The 15,357-nt window shown below is 40.9% G+C and overlaps 1 pseudogene; it reads right to left on the reverse strand.

Annotated features, from left to right (window-relative positions):
- Window positions 1-12,932: 12,932 nt before the first annotated feature.
- Window positions 12,933-14,537, reverse strand: LOC149208237 (putative receptor-like protein kinase At5g20050 pseudogene; annotated as a pseudogene).
- Window positions 14,538-15,357: the final 820 nt, after the last annotated feature.

Consider the following 15,357-nt stretch of genomic DNA (forward strand, 5'->3'; position numbering starts at 1 on the left):
TGGTCCACTTGCTCTCTCATCAAAGTCTCTAACTTCTATTGCCTCTGTCGACTGAAACTCTGACTGCCTCTGTGCTGCTGCTGGTTCTATCTCCCAGCATTGCATCCACACTGCACCTCCCAACTGACCTCCCTGTTGGGCTGGAAACACCCTCTGATGCTAAAGCTCTACTTGCTGCTGACAAGTGCTCCCTCTCTGACATTTGTGCTACTACAACATCTCCATGCATCTCGCACCATTGCACACCTCTCTGTGCCACCTAGCACTATGCAAAACACTTGTGCCTCTCTCATTGCTGTAACCTGCTAGCTATGTGTTGTCCTGGGATTCCCTGCACTGTCGCTCTCTCTGTCGCTCCATCCACACCTGTCTCTACCCAATCAGTCAGTTCCTGCTACTACACATTTGGGGCTCCCGTAGCAAGGTCTCATCCAAGAGGTTGGGTACCTCAAGGATCCTGCCCTTCCTCCTTGGGACGATCAATCCACATCACCCCACCTCCTACCTGGAGGTATGGCTGCATGCGATCCCTTAGCCCACCTGGCTCGAAGTTTCCCCCTACTGGAGGTCTCTGCATGAGTAGATGTCTCTACTCGATCTCCTCTCAACTTACCTTGTTGTGGCTGCTCCACAACCTCCTGAAGCTGCTGCACCAATCATGGCTCCTCCACAATCGTCTGAGACTTCTTCTGGCTCTGCATGTTGAGAGGTAATGTATGCTCCCTCTCAACCACCAAGTCTCCATCAGTTGCCTCGCTGCTCAAGGCTTTGCATGCATCTTGAACCTCAAGAGCATACAGGTTCTTGACTCGTGAACCAAACTGCTTCACCTGTCTAGTGATGATGTGTCTAAGGAAAACCTTTCCCTTACTGAAGACTACATCATAGCCTCTGTCTTCCAGCATCGCGATCGACACCAAGTTTCTCTTCAGTCCTGGTACATACTTGACATCGATCAAGGTAAGGCGAGCTCCATGCTCCCTCTGAAAAATAACCGTGCCTACACCTGAGACACTATACTTCTCATCATTACCCATCCCTATGAGTATATGGAGATCTTTCTCCTCCAAAGTATTGAATAAACTTTTGTCACCGGTCATGTGGAAAGAAGCTCCACTGTCAAGAAACCAACCACTTCCCATCATGGATGAAACCATGCATGCGAAGAGTGTGAAATCCAACTCAAACTATGAAGCAAGTGCCTCACCTTCAGATCCTTCCTCGGATCCCTTCTTGGACTTCTTCTTTGGGCAATTAGTAGCATAATGACCCAACTCATGACAAAGAAAGCATCTCACTTTCAATTTGTCAACCTTCTTCCCACCACTGGAAGAACTGGATTCGGAAAGAGAAACCTTCCCCTTCCCCTTCTTCGCCTTACTCGCTAAGGCACAGTTCTCCTCATCCTGCATGGATGAAGAACCGTCTCTGGTGCGCCGTCTAATCTCCTCCTGCATCAAATCCGACCATAATCATTCCCAATTTGGCAGTTTCTCCCTTCCATTCACCGAGTCCTGGTAGCTATGCCAACTCTTAGGAAGGTCAAGGAGTCCTAGACTCACCATCCTCATCCGACAGTCACCCCCACACTTCCCAGCTCATCCTGGCATTGGGTGAACTTCATTAGATACTGGGGCATACTGTCTCCATTCTCGCACTGAATGTTTCTGAGTTTATCTCTTGCTTTGGAATTAAATTCAAATTCCACCAGCTCAAAACTCAACCGCTTCCGATCTATAATTCGTGAGAACAAGGTATTTCTTGTACAGAGATCGACTATATGGGCATTCACCAGATATCTCACCTTCCAAAAGAAGATGAATCCAGAGGCTACCTGGCCTGATTACAGACTCTGCCTGAAGAAATAGAATGTAAACACTTTCTGAATAATAGATCCGATGATCAATCCTCGCTTGATATCTTGTAAAAATCTCTTCTACAAATCAAGCAGCTCTGATACCATGTAGAAATTTTGAATAATTTAAGACATATTAACAGAGATTATCCTGATCATACAATTATAAGCGAAACATGTATAATACATAATCTCCTCTACGTTGATCATCAATTTACAGAAGCAGAAACATTCACAGGCGCACATAGAAGCATCAATCACACATATCAACACAGTATTTTCCCGGGGAAAGCATCTTGCTAAAAACCCCACACTATCTGTATATTATATTGATTGAATCATGTAAAAATACAAATTACAATGCTTATCACAAGAAATCCAGTACCATCTCCACCTGTTACACACAATACAGCTCAGATCTGATCTCCAAATCTATTCCACTGCTTGCTTGCCTCTCCAGCTCAATACCTGCTCAAGAACTGATGAGAATGGCTTACCAAACTCGTATTTGACCTGCAAATAATCACTCACACTCTGTTGGACGTGAGCACAGGCTACAATTCTTGATATTGGCCAATTCATTGGCATACTCAATCCCTCTGATTGTGCAAATCATCATGCACAGCTATAGTCACAACTGATAGCAATCTGATCCTCTAACACTTGTCCCTGCTGAACTGAACATGCAACTGAGTTAACTGATGTATTCTATAGTTGCATTATGAGTTAATAACTTGTGAATTAATTAATAACTAATTCACCCAACTCATCTCTAGTCTATTGATCAGTTAAACTAAATACAACCAATTTAACAAAGCTAAACTGAACACAACTCCATCAACTGCACCTCCAGTCCACTAAACTCAACTCACTTGAGTTCTAACTGAAGTCCTGCATGCAAATATTAGTCATCCCATAGGTAACCACGTATTTCCCTCCGGGATCTGCATGTACCACATCCGTAGCTCATCCTGAAGTGCTCCAAGAGAATAAGATCAAGTTTATAGTCCAAATATTATTATGAGACAATAATATTTGACTTTTCTATTTTTGACAGCCAGTCTAAAAATAGACTTTGATCACTCACACTATGATCACTCACACTGTGGTCACCCACACTGTGATCACCCACACTGTGATCATCCACACTGTGATCAAAAATAGAACTTGCGCCATAATTTCCCTGCGGGCCCACTTAGTGAAGGCGACTCTTTTCACTAAGCTCCATTATCTTGTTGCATTCTCAACAAGCATTTCTTGTTGAACACTTTTCAACAGGGTTGACTGTGTAACACCCAACCCTCTCTGAACACTTCACCATACTTCCTAGTTTATGGGAAAGAAGCCATCCTCTTGTCGAACATCTACTTGTATGCTCTCCAATTGTCCCAAGAATCCCAAGGCAAGCCATGTATGTTAGTTCAGCGTAGGATGGATACACTTCACAAGCTGCAGGAAGAACAAATGAAAGAAAAATAAAATTTCACACTCCACCAGAACCGTATCAAGAGATGGTTCGACAAGAAGTCTGCAGGGAACGCTAACTTCGATGTGGGTGACTTAGCCTTGAAATGGGACAAACCCCATGAAGACAAAGGCAAACATACGAAGTTCCAATTTGTGTGGATTGGTCCATACATTGTCCAAGAAAATATTGGCCCACACACGTATCATGTGCAATCAATTGATGAGAGGATTGACAACCTTCCTATCAATGGCCAAGACTTAAAACACTATTTTCAGTAACCAGGGGTTGTTCCCTATGCTATGTACATAATATTTTTACTGCTTGTATTTTCGTTTTTCTTTGTTATTTTTTCTTCGCTTTGTTTTGTTTGCTTAATATCATGCTATTTTTGTTTCTTCCATTAAGTGTTACCCTCTACTGAGTTCTGGATTTTGAATGAGTATGTGGCTGAGATCCAAAGAGTCTTGTGACATTGCATCACTTGGTCAGTCATGTGTTTGTCTTCTCTATGGTTGGTTATAACCTTTGGACAATGAAGTCTTGACGAAAAACATGAGTCGTATGTAAGGGAAGCTCTTGTCCAACCATGACCCTGTGTCCACACTGGAAAACCCCATGCCTGTACTTAGTCTTTTACTCGGTGTGTTCAAGCTCATCCAACTATTAGAAATGGAGAAGAGGAAAATCGAAACAATCAAATATAAATTAGAGGTATTACATGATTCTCTTAAGGAACAACCTCTTCTACTCTCAATAATTTGAGGATCCCTCTTTTGCCCCAAAAATAAATAAGTTCCTATGCACAGTTCTCTTTCAAAAAATATAAAATTCAAAAGAAGAGAAAGGCTTCTTTCGTAGAGAGATGAAGCATGCAACTCCACCGGAGTACTGACCAGGTTCGCTGATAGTAGAGAAATGTGTGTGTTCCTATGTGACTCCTTTGGGGTATTGTCTAGGCTTGCTGGCAGCAGAGCAACACTAGAGATGAAAACTTATAATCTGAAAATTTTAAACTCAGGAGCTAAACTACCCTTCTCGATTTTGAAACAATGTGATCAAGCTGAAAATTGTTGTGTTTGACTGAGTTGGCAAAATCTGAACCATGTCTGTCCATGGGGTAAGTTGGGAAACTGAAGTAACCGGCACAACGATTCAATACTCCCTGATAGACCAAGGCCCCGTGTTTTCAATGAACTGAAACAGAGCAGCTGGTATTCAATCAGTGTGTCGCCAAGTGTTGTAGCGGCTGGAACACCCTCCAAAACTTTGGCTTGCATCCAATTTTGGAGCCTTCCTTAATTTTTCCTCGATGATTGCAAACACTCAAGCTCATCCCATGAGCTCTTGTCCAGTCTTTACACCCTCTTTGCTTGATCGATCACGGGTCATTTTTTAGCATGTTGGTTGCAATGTCATGCTTGTGGTCTTGTTTTGGCTATGTTGAAGGTCTATCTTTGTGTGTACGAGTTGTGTTCGTTAAGGAAACATCTGTCACAATCACACATGAAGTTGTAAACAATGTTGCGCAAGTGTCGTCACGGTTGTTCAATGATCTATCTTAAGTGTCGTACTTGTCGCTCTCACCCTTTAGTCATTCACACTGAGCATATGTTCTCTTATGGTTTGAGGTGTCTTGTCATCAAGTCATGTTAGGTGTGTGTTCGCAAGGTCATGTTTACATGAGTTCACTCGCTTACACACTTAACCATTTTTCTGACGATCTGTTGTCCGGACCACCCTCCATTAGTCGGACCTCCACTTAGCTGCACTACGCAGTCTCAGCCCTCAGTGACCAAGCATTATTGCCCAGAATTGCGCAAAGCTTAAGGCTGCCCTCCAGAAAGTCTGCACTATGCAATTCTAGAATCAACCTGATTATCTGTTACTTAGAGTAGCATATAAGTATCCCAAGAATCCATCTCAGTCTGCTCTTCCCGCAAGCCTATCCATCAAGACTCCCGCTGGTCAAATGGAGAATTTGACTTTAGCAGTGACCCAAGGCTGCACTCACCTCCAAAACTACACAGTAGTTGTCTAGCCTTCCTGCCTAAACTGCCTCAAGAAACCATGCAGACATGAGGGATAGGCATCTGCTACCTTTCATTGCACTCTCCCAGGAAATTGCATAGTTTTTCCAGGTAGTCTCCCCTGTTGGCCTCCTCTCCACTGCACCTGAAAACTGTGCAGTTTTCATTGACAATCCACCTACTACCCGGTACCCCACTCAGCTCGAAAACTACGTAGTCATTTCCTTCTTGACAACCTCCCAGAATTGTGCAACCTAATCTCAACCTCCTCTGGAAAACTACACACTTTTCACTGCCAGTGCCTCCTGCTACCCTCGTTGCCTTCCACGAAAAAACTACAAAATTATTCCTCCTAGTTGAGTCATACCCTGCAGATGTCACTATTGTCCCGGACCTCTAAACCCAGCCTCTCAGTGACCTCTGTGCGGTTTTCCCTGATAGTACCCCGGAGCCTCACATCCTCGACTGAAATGTGCTTTGCGCAATTTCAGAGCCTTGTCCTCTCTCTTGGTCACCTTCACTCGGAAACAAAAGATGATGCATCATGGTAGACTATTGGATTTCTTCATTTGATGTCGTCTCGTCATGAGTGATTGCAGAAATAGTTACATGAATGAGACATGGTGTGACGATGAACAAGGAGCGCATGCTAGGAGACTTGTTCACGAACAAATGAACACATGAAACATGCAAAGTACTAGTGAAGAGGACATATGAACATGCAACATCAAGAGAACACCAAGACTCGAAGACTCCACACACCTTGTCATGTGAAAGTAAGCTATGATACACCAAGAGCACACTCATTTCTCAGCAACACAATAGTTTGACATGGACACCACCATCAACATGTACATACCAATAGTGTCATGTTGATTTATGTCATGAGTCGTCTCGGCCACATCACTATTATGGGGCATATGTGTTGTAATCAATGTAATGTAACGTGGAAGTCCAAGAGACCCACATATGAAGTTGAAGAGTCATGTCAGTTGAAGAGTCATGTAAGTCAAATAGTCATGAGGGAAGTCGAAGAGTCACAAGGGTCAAGTTCACCCTTGGCTATATATACCCCTCATTTGTACATGCAAAGAAATTTTCACCTTGGCTCCTCCCACATAGCCTTGAGAGTCTGTAGTATTTTCTTTGAGGAGCGAGCAGTGGCTCCAACGCCCCACTACTGGGGTTAGTGATGTATGGTGTACGGATGTGTCTTGGAACTTTCACTTAATTCAGAAGCCTGTTAATAGGCTAGCACGTTTTCACACATGTATTGTATTCATTTTTAAGAATATTATTTGGACAATTGTAATGAATGTTGCTTTAACTTGTACTAAGATAGTTAAACTATTTCAGTTGTTTTAGTGCATACATTGTTGGAAATGTGTTGTATCAATTATTATCGATGTCTCATCCATGTGGACTACTCCGTCGGACACTAGACAGACTCATTCTTGTAAACTTGTTACAACATCTGTCGCGCTCGTGTGGACTACTCCGCTGGGTGTTTTACGTTCTACTTGTTCACTTTGTGTTTGTGATTTCCGCATCTGTGTGGACTAATCCCCCAGAAGCTGTGTAGATCCTATTGTGTTGTGTGTCTCTGACTGAATTAGGACTTGTTGATGGTGTTGGACCCATATACATTCAGGGATCACCCCGGTATGAAGTCCCATCTAGACCTCTCACCATTTGGTCTAGGAGTCCCATTTGGTATGATGGCCTAGTTCCCATTGTCTTAAGGATTTTCCTCAACTCTTGCTTGTTAGCACAGGAGATTGGTCTTCTTTGCCTTCGAGAAGTGAGGTTCGTGTGCCTGGTGAGTGTAAGTGTCACTTGTGTCAATGGTTCTTTCGCAATAGAGGGAGAGGATGGGAGTGAGTCTCAACTCATTTAGGAACACATAACACAACAGGACATGCACAACTTCCAGAGGAGCAGTCCACACGGATGCGACAGTCACAACACACAAGTTAAGATAACATGTACACCACTCAGCGAATGAGTCCACACGAGTGCAATAGTTGTTACAGCAAGTTTTGTGTGAAAAGTCTTTCCAATGTCTGGGAGAGTAGTCTACATGGGCAAGGGAGTGTTAACAACATATAAAACACATTTCCATTAATAGATTATGTATTACAACAAGTGAAATAGTTCAGATGTAGAACACATGTTAAAGCAACATTCATCACAAGTGTTAAAGATTAGTCTTACAACAATTACAATACATGTGTAAAAACATGATGGCCTTTTAGCAATATTCTAAAATTAAGCGAAAGTTCTAAGACACATCGTTACACCATACATCACTAACCCTAAGTGCGGGGCATTGGAGCCACTACTTACTCCTCAATGAAAAGATTACAAGCTCTCTTGGCTATGTGGGAGGAGCTGAGGTGAAAATTCCTTTGCATGTATCAATGAGGGGGTATTTATAGCCAAGGGTGAAACTAACCCTTGTGGTTGTTTGACTACCCTCATGACTGTTTGACTTTCATGACTTTTTGACTTTGCATGACTCTTTGTACAACAAGTGGGTCTCTTGGACTTCCACATTACATTACATTGATTGACAACATAACCCATACTAGAGGTGTGGGTGACATGATTCATGACACGACTCGACGTGACAGTGCCGGTACATTCATGTTGCTGCTGGAGTGCATGTCGAGGTACAGTGCTATTGGGTGATGGATGTCTTCATGGTGTATCACAGCTTCACCTCTGCATGGCAAAGTGCACAGAGTCTTCGATGGCCTTTGGTTCGCTTGATGAAGGTTTGGCATGTTGTTCTTTGCTTGCATATTCGAAGGCTTGACAGGCTCATCTGTTCTCAAAAGGTGCATGTTTGTCCGTTCATCCGTCCATGAGCACATCTTCCATGTTTGCTCGTTCATTCATCCGTGAAGACATATTTGCATGATCATCTGTTCATGAGCAGATATCTCCGCATTCATTGTTCGTTCATCGGTGAACCTGTCCTTTTGCATGGGCTCCCTTCGTTCATCCCATTTATCATCGCACCATGTTTGTTAGTGTACATGTACCTGCAGTCACTCATGACGAGACGACATCAAATCCAAAACCTCTTAGTTTACCATGACATACGATCATTTCATAAGCAGGTGATTGGGAGAGGCAGCAAGGTTGTGAAGCAGGATGATGGCTCCGAGCACTATTGATGAAAAATACAAAGAGGCATTGAGTGATGGAGATGGGAAATCTAAGTTGACAGCGACTGTTTGCGGGGTCTGGCTTGGCTAGAAGCAAAAATTGCGCAAATTTTCGAAGGGACAGTCCGAACTGCAGGAAGGCAAGGTAGGCAGGATCTGTGCAGTTTCTGGAACAAGCAAGTAGCAGTGGCTAGAAGGCCAAATTTGTGCAATTTTTTGGAGGAATAGGCTGGGCTGCACGCTGGGTCAGCAGGCAGAGATTGCATAGTTTTTGGGAGCAATTGTCTAGGAGATTGGCAGCCAAAACTGCGAAATTCCTAGAGGGAACTAGTAGTCGGCTGCTGGGTCACTGGCAGCCAAATCTGTGCAATTCCCAGAGGGAACTACGAGTTGGCTGTTGGGTCACTAGCAGTAGAAATTGCGCAATTCCTGGGAGGAACTGGCAGTCTACTGTTAGGAGCTGCTGGCGAGAGGAATTAAACTGAGTCTGGTAGGTTGGCCTACTGATCATCTCTGCGCAATTTATGAGCTGAGAAGACTGTTGGGCAGTAGAAGGCCTACTCATGAAAACTGCACAATTTCTTGGATGAGCAGTGGGTCGACTGTCAGGATGACTGACTGGGAAAACTGCACAATTTTGTAAGGGAGACAGGGATGGACACTTGGTGTCTGTCCGGCCTGTCTCCGTAATTTTCTCCATTAGCCGAGCGGGCAAGGACAATAGCCTCTACGCAATTTTGGAGGGGAGTCAGTCCTAGGGTGGCTGTCGGGTCCAACTGTCCGGGTGGCCACCAGTAGATCTGATTGAATTGCTTGTGATCAGCGCAGCTTGGAAATACTTTCTTAGTGCTTCTACACTACTTTGGGTGACAGTCGATCAAGTCGATGGCGAGGTGATGGTCTGGCTATCAGAGGGGAGTTCAGTCGTCATAACTTCAGCAAAAAATGACTATGTGTGTGAACGATTGAAAGATGCGTAGGTCATCATGCAAACATGCACTCACATGACTCGACGACGAGATGACTCAAACCATCTAGACACACATGTTCAACATGACTAATCGATGGTGCAAGCGACAAGCGTGACACTCGTGATTGATCGTTGATCAATCGTGACGGAATTTGTGCAACAGTGAATGTGACTCCGCGTGTCAGTGCGACATATGCTTTCATAATGGACACAACAAGTACACACGAAGTGAAGATTTTGAGCATAACCTGAACATGGTCGCAAGCATGACTTAGACACCAACATGTAGAAACTTGAATGAAATTTACAAGCAAGGCGGATGCAAAGACTTACACGGGCTCACGGTGTGAACCTGGGGGTGTGTAGTCATCAAGCGTAACTCTCAAGGGAGGCTCTAAAATTGGGTGCGGGCCAAAATTTTGGAGGGTGGTTATAGCCGCTACAACAGGACTATTCCCTCTCGACTTGAGACTCCCTCTCACCCTCTCCCTCTGCAGTGAAAGAAGTTAGACACAAGTTACACTAAGCACTCACTAGGCACACGAACCTCACTTTTTGAAGACTAAGTGAACCACTCTCATGTGCTGACAAGTAAGAGCTAAGGCATATCTTTAAGATAATGGAAACCGAGCCATCATACCGGATGGGACTACTACATCAAATGGTGTGAGGTCTAGTTGGGACTTCATACTGGGGAAATCCCCTGAATGTTGGCGGGTCTAGCACTGTCAACAAGTTTGTAATCATGTTTCAGTATACATTTTAAAAATTTATATGAGTTTTAGAGGATATACATTTAAAGATTTTTATGAGTTTTAAAGGATATAATGATCAAATATTATAATGGTTAAGAATATGTGTGAGGGTATTTAAGGAGAAAACAAGCTTTATGTCTGATGTGTAACATAGCTATGAATCAGAGATGAGCAGTTGATCAAAAAAGATCTTGCAGCAGTTCTACTTGAAGCATCTTCTGTGAGCCTTTGATTCTCTCAAGAAACCCAACAATAACTTAAATTGTTCCAACAATATAAAGTTGGCAGCCGACGTTTCTCTACCATTAGAAGCAAGGTTGCGAAAAGCTTGGCGACATGGGTTGATTAATAAAATTTCCTACCATGAGAAGAGTGAATTTTGAGGCAGTCTAAAGGATGCCATATAGAATAAAAGTCAAGTTCATATGGGTGGGAGAGGTTTACTGTGATGAGGGGATGATTATTATTATGTTTTGAACCTATTTCCACGATTATTGTTACAGTTGCGAGGAGGGTGGTAAACAGGTGCATGAAGCAGTCGCAAAGATCAATGGATGTGACATGCTTATTGAGAGAAACAACGGATTATACCGTTGTCCTGCAAACACAGATAGAGGTAATGAAACCTTTAGGGAATAATTCTCATGCGCATACCCAACACGTGGTTTGAAATTTTGTTTTGTGCTTAAAAAATATGGTTTGCTTCTATGGCCCTTGGAGCTACTGGAGGATACATATGTCTCTCAATGGTTGTGCAACCCCCATTTCTCTATAGTCGCTTATCCCTATACTACCGTCTTACGACGTTTTATCTGCGACATGTGGTGCAATCACTAGTAAATAAGTAATTATACTTGCTGAAAGGGTTATATTGTTTTTGTTTTTAGTCAAAAATGCTTGAATTTCAATTAGTTTTGATATTTCTAAATAGATTTTATAAAGTTCATTAAAGTTTTGAAAAATATAAAAAGTAAAAAATAAAAAAATGAAATATTTTCTTGGTTCATTTACATGAAATTACTAATTTCATTTCATGGTGTTTAATTGTAAAAAACAACTTGTATGTAAACTAGTGTCATAACATTTAATAAAGAGTACACCTATCAAATCTAAATATGAAAAGGAGTTGTCATTGTATGAAGTACCAAAGCAAGTGTCATAACATTTAATAAAGAGTACACATATCAAATCTAAATATTTATGTTTAGTAATTTATTTGTACACCTCACCTTTTTAATATTTATTTTTACTATATAAATTTATTAATAAAAAGGCACAAGACAATAAATACAGTTATTCATGTAGTGTATTATATTATATTACTTTTAAGTTGATAGTTTTTAATTTTTGAATTAATAATTGGATAATGAATTTAATATAAAATAAATAATTTACAATATTTATTTAAATTAATTTATTTGCATAAACTATTTAGATTGTTTTTTTAAATATAATTTATTTATTTAGACAATGTTTAATCTATTTATTTTTTATGTTTTTATATGAAAAATATTGATGTTGCATTTTAATTTATATATTTTTAGTATATTATATTATATGACTTTTAAGTTGATAGTTTTTAATTTTTGAATTAATAATTGGATAATGAATTTAATATAAAATAAATAATTTACAATATTTATTTAAATTAATTTATTTGGATAAACTATTTAGATTGTTTTTTTAATATAATTTATTTATTTAGACGATGTTTAATTTATTTATTTTTTATGGTTTTATATGAAAAATATTGATGTTGCATTTTAAATTTTATATATTTTTAGTTTTTAATAATTTTTTTACATAATAATAATAAAAATTTAATTTTAAGAGATATAAATATATAAGACTATTTTAAATTAAGATTTATGATTACTATATATATAGTTTTGGAGGTTTTTAACTCTATAAACATTTAAATTAATTTAAAGTAGCTACCAATTACAAAGTTTTGTAAGTTTTTAATTTTAAATATGTAAATTAACTATTAATTATTTTTTACACGAAAAAAACCAATACTAATCCACAATACTAAAAAAATCAGGACACCTATAGTTATCAATAATAATACACAATACTAAAAAAAATCAGGACACCTATAGTTATTAATACTATAGTTATTTTATATTCAATTATTAATTGACTTAATAATATTTAAAATTACTTAGTTGTTTTATATTCAATTATTAATTATTAATTGACTTAATAATACTTAAAATTACTTATTTTATATTAAATAGTAATGTGCTGTATAATATTTTGTAGAATATCGTTGTCTTCTTTACCATGAACAATGAAACATTGAATTGACCTTTAAGTCATAATTGAATATCATACATAAACAAATACATGGATTTTCTACTTAAAAAGCAACTTTAATTAAAAATTATAATAAACAAATTTGAATTTACATGGATTTTCTACTTAAAAAACAACTTTAATTAAAAATTATAATAAACAAATTTGAATTTACATGGATTTTCTACTTAAAAAGCAACTTTAATTAAAAATTATAATAAACAAATTTGAATTTAGATGATATAAATAGATGAAGGTAAATTGAACCTTACGCCCAGGTTGCGTGCTCAAAATATATCTTCGGTAGCCGGCTTTAAATCGTACTTCTGGACAAGACGTAACTGAAAACCTGGTAAAACCTTAAACCGGAAAATTTCGAAGTCAAGTTATTGGGGCACCACGACCAGCGCCATTTGTCGGCTGCCTACCCTGTATTTAGCGTACCAAAAACGATCGGCGATTGCCGTACCTGCCGTCACAGGCCCAGCCAAGCCGGAATGAATGAGTAGGCCGATCAATTATATGCAATTTGCACATTACCGGCGGCCCCGCCGAGATCCAGATGTGGTGCTGCTTAGTAAGCGAATTTTCCAGAGCAGTCACGGGTGGCTCTTCAATTTGCATCTGGTCTTCTAGCATTCGGCTTACTGCACTGGCATCCGGTCTCATGGCAGGATCCTCCTGTATACACCAAAGTGCCACCATAACAACTTTCTTCGCTTCATCCTCCTCCGGTAATCCATGCACCTCCAAACGAGTATCCACGATTTCCATTAACTTCTCCTCCTGAAACCTCCGAATGGTCGCAGCAGCAAGATAGCAGTCTTCCACCGGAGCCGAGAGATCTACGCACCGGCGCCCGGACACGATCTCCAGCAACACGATGCCCAAACTGTAGACATCGCTCTTGCTGCTGACACCCGTTTCCATAAGCCATTCGGGCGCGATGTAGCCCGGAGTGCCTCTCATCCCGGTCGGAACTCGGCTATGCTCATCAGTCCGGTCGATGAGTTTTGACAGCCCGAAGTCCGATAGCTTGGCCCTGAACTTATCGTCGAGGAGAATGTTCTCGGGTTTTACATCGAGATGCACAATGCATTCGCGGCACTCTTCGTGTAAGAACGCCAGCCCGCGAGCAATGTCTACGGCGATCCTCATCCGGGTACTCCAACTCAGATGCCTAGCGGCGTCTGCAGAGAAAAGCCAGCCATCCAGAGAGCGGTTCACCATGTATTCATAGACAAGCAGGTGGTGAGATTCTTCGGCGCAGAATCCCTGAAGTTGGACGAGGTTGACATGGCTCAGGCTTCCCAGCGTGGCTATCTCCGTTCGGAATTCGCCGTAGCCCTGGAAAGCGTCCTCCAATTGCTTCACGGCTACCATGGTTCCGTCCCCAAGGACTCCCTCATACACAGAGCCGAAGCCACCAGATCCGAGCTTCCGACTGAAATCTCGCGTGATTGCCTTCAGTTCGTCGAAGGTGAATCTGGGTGGCAGCACGGACAGCGTCTTCAAGAATCCTTCGTCCCCATTGAGCGCCGCCGTCTCTCTCATCCGCTGCTTCTTTCGCTGCAGGGTAAAGAGAAAATACAGAATTATTATAAACAGCAGACCAGCCCCCAAACTGATGCCAACGATGTTCCCTGTCTGCTTCCAGAAATGAGACCTCCAAATTTTTGGCTGGGTTGAATCATCCATGACATTGATGAACGCTACCTGGTTTCGATCCGAGATGGTTCTCATAGACCAAAGCTCTTCGCAACGCAAACAGGATCCAGAGGATTGCCAATAAATCGCAGCTACGCAAGAGTAGTTGGACAAGCAGAGGCTCTTGCATTCGTCCAGGCTTGCTTGAGGCAGACACAAGTACCTGCTACAAAAATAATCGATTCCTCGCAGCTGCACCAATACCGTAAGGGCCGCAGTAGTTTGGAAAGCGGCATATACCATTGACGAAATCGACGAAGAAATTCTTTACCACAGTCAATCTCGACGGCATCCGCAAATAAAGCTTTCTGTTCCCGCTAGGCTCCATTCTGATATACCGGAAGCTTTCTGGAAATCGGAGGAATCCGTGAAAGAGAACCCATAGGGGCCCACGGTTCGTTGGATCGGAGGGTCCAGTTTCAAGGTCAATGGTTGATGTTGGGCGCTTATCTTTGCATTGACATGAACTGTTTCATGACAAGGACTGCTTCCGGTTTTCCTCTTGTATTTTTGTGTTCCATTTTTCTACGATCGTTACTCGAACAGCAATCCGCAGCAACAATCCATAGTTTGAGTGAGTGGACCGTTCCAGAATCAGAGTAACCTCAATTGTACTTGTATAATTATAACTAAAATAATTATATGTTGAATAAACATTTGTTACGTTGATCATTGTTAAAATTGTAAAAGTCAAATTACATGTTCCATATTTTTTAATTTTCTAAGGTAATTGGATTAAAACTGTGCTAAACAAATTAATTTTTAATCCTAAATTTAATATAATTTAAATATTGTACGGGCTCTTCCAAAAGATTAATTTAATCATATATTTAAATATATAACTTTAAACACTAGATTCAATTATATATTAAAATATTTATTTTAAATTTAAAATTCTCAAAATTCCAAAAAGAAAAGAAAGATCACGCCCTCATCTCCGTCGTCATCTTTTAGCACCAAATTTCTATCACTACTGACAACCAGTTTTGCAGTCCATGGCATTGGCCTCTTCTGTTACCCGACCAGATCCAGGGAATGGAATTTAAGGCCGAATTGACCTCTTCTTGTATCCAGGGAATGGAATTTAAGGCCGAATTGACCTCG

This window comes from Pinus tabuliformis, chromosome 1_2 (assembly GCF_031772625.1).
Source record: "Pinus tabuliformis cultivar Carrire ecotype Pingquan chromosome 1_2, CPIR1, whole genome shotgun sequence".
NCBI classification, from domain to species: Eukaryota; Viridiplantae; Streptophyta; class Pinopsida; order Pinales; family Pinaceae; genus Pinus; species Pinus tabuliformis.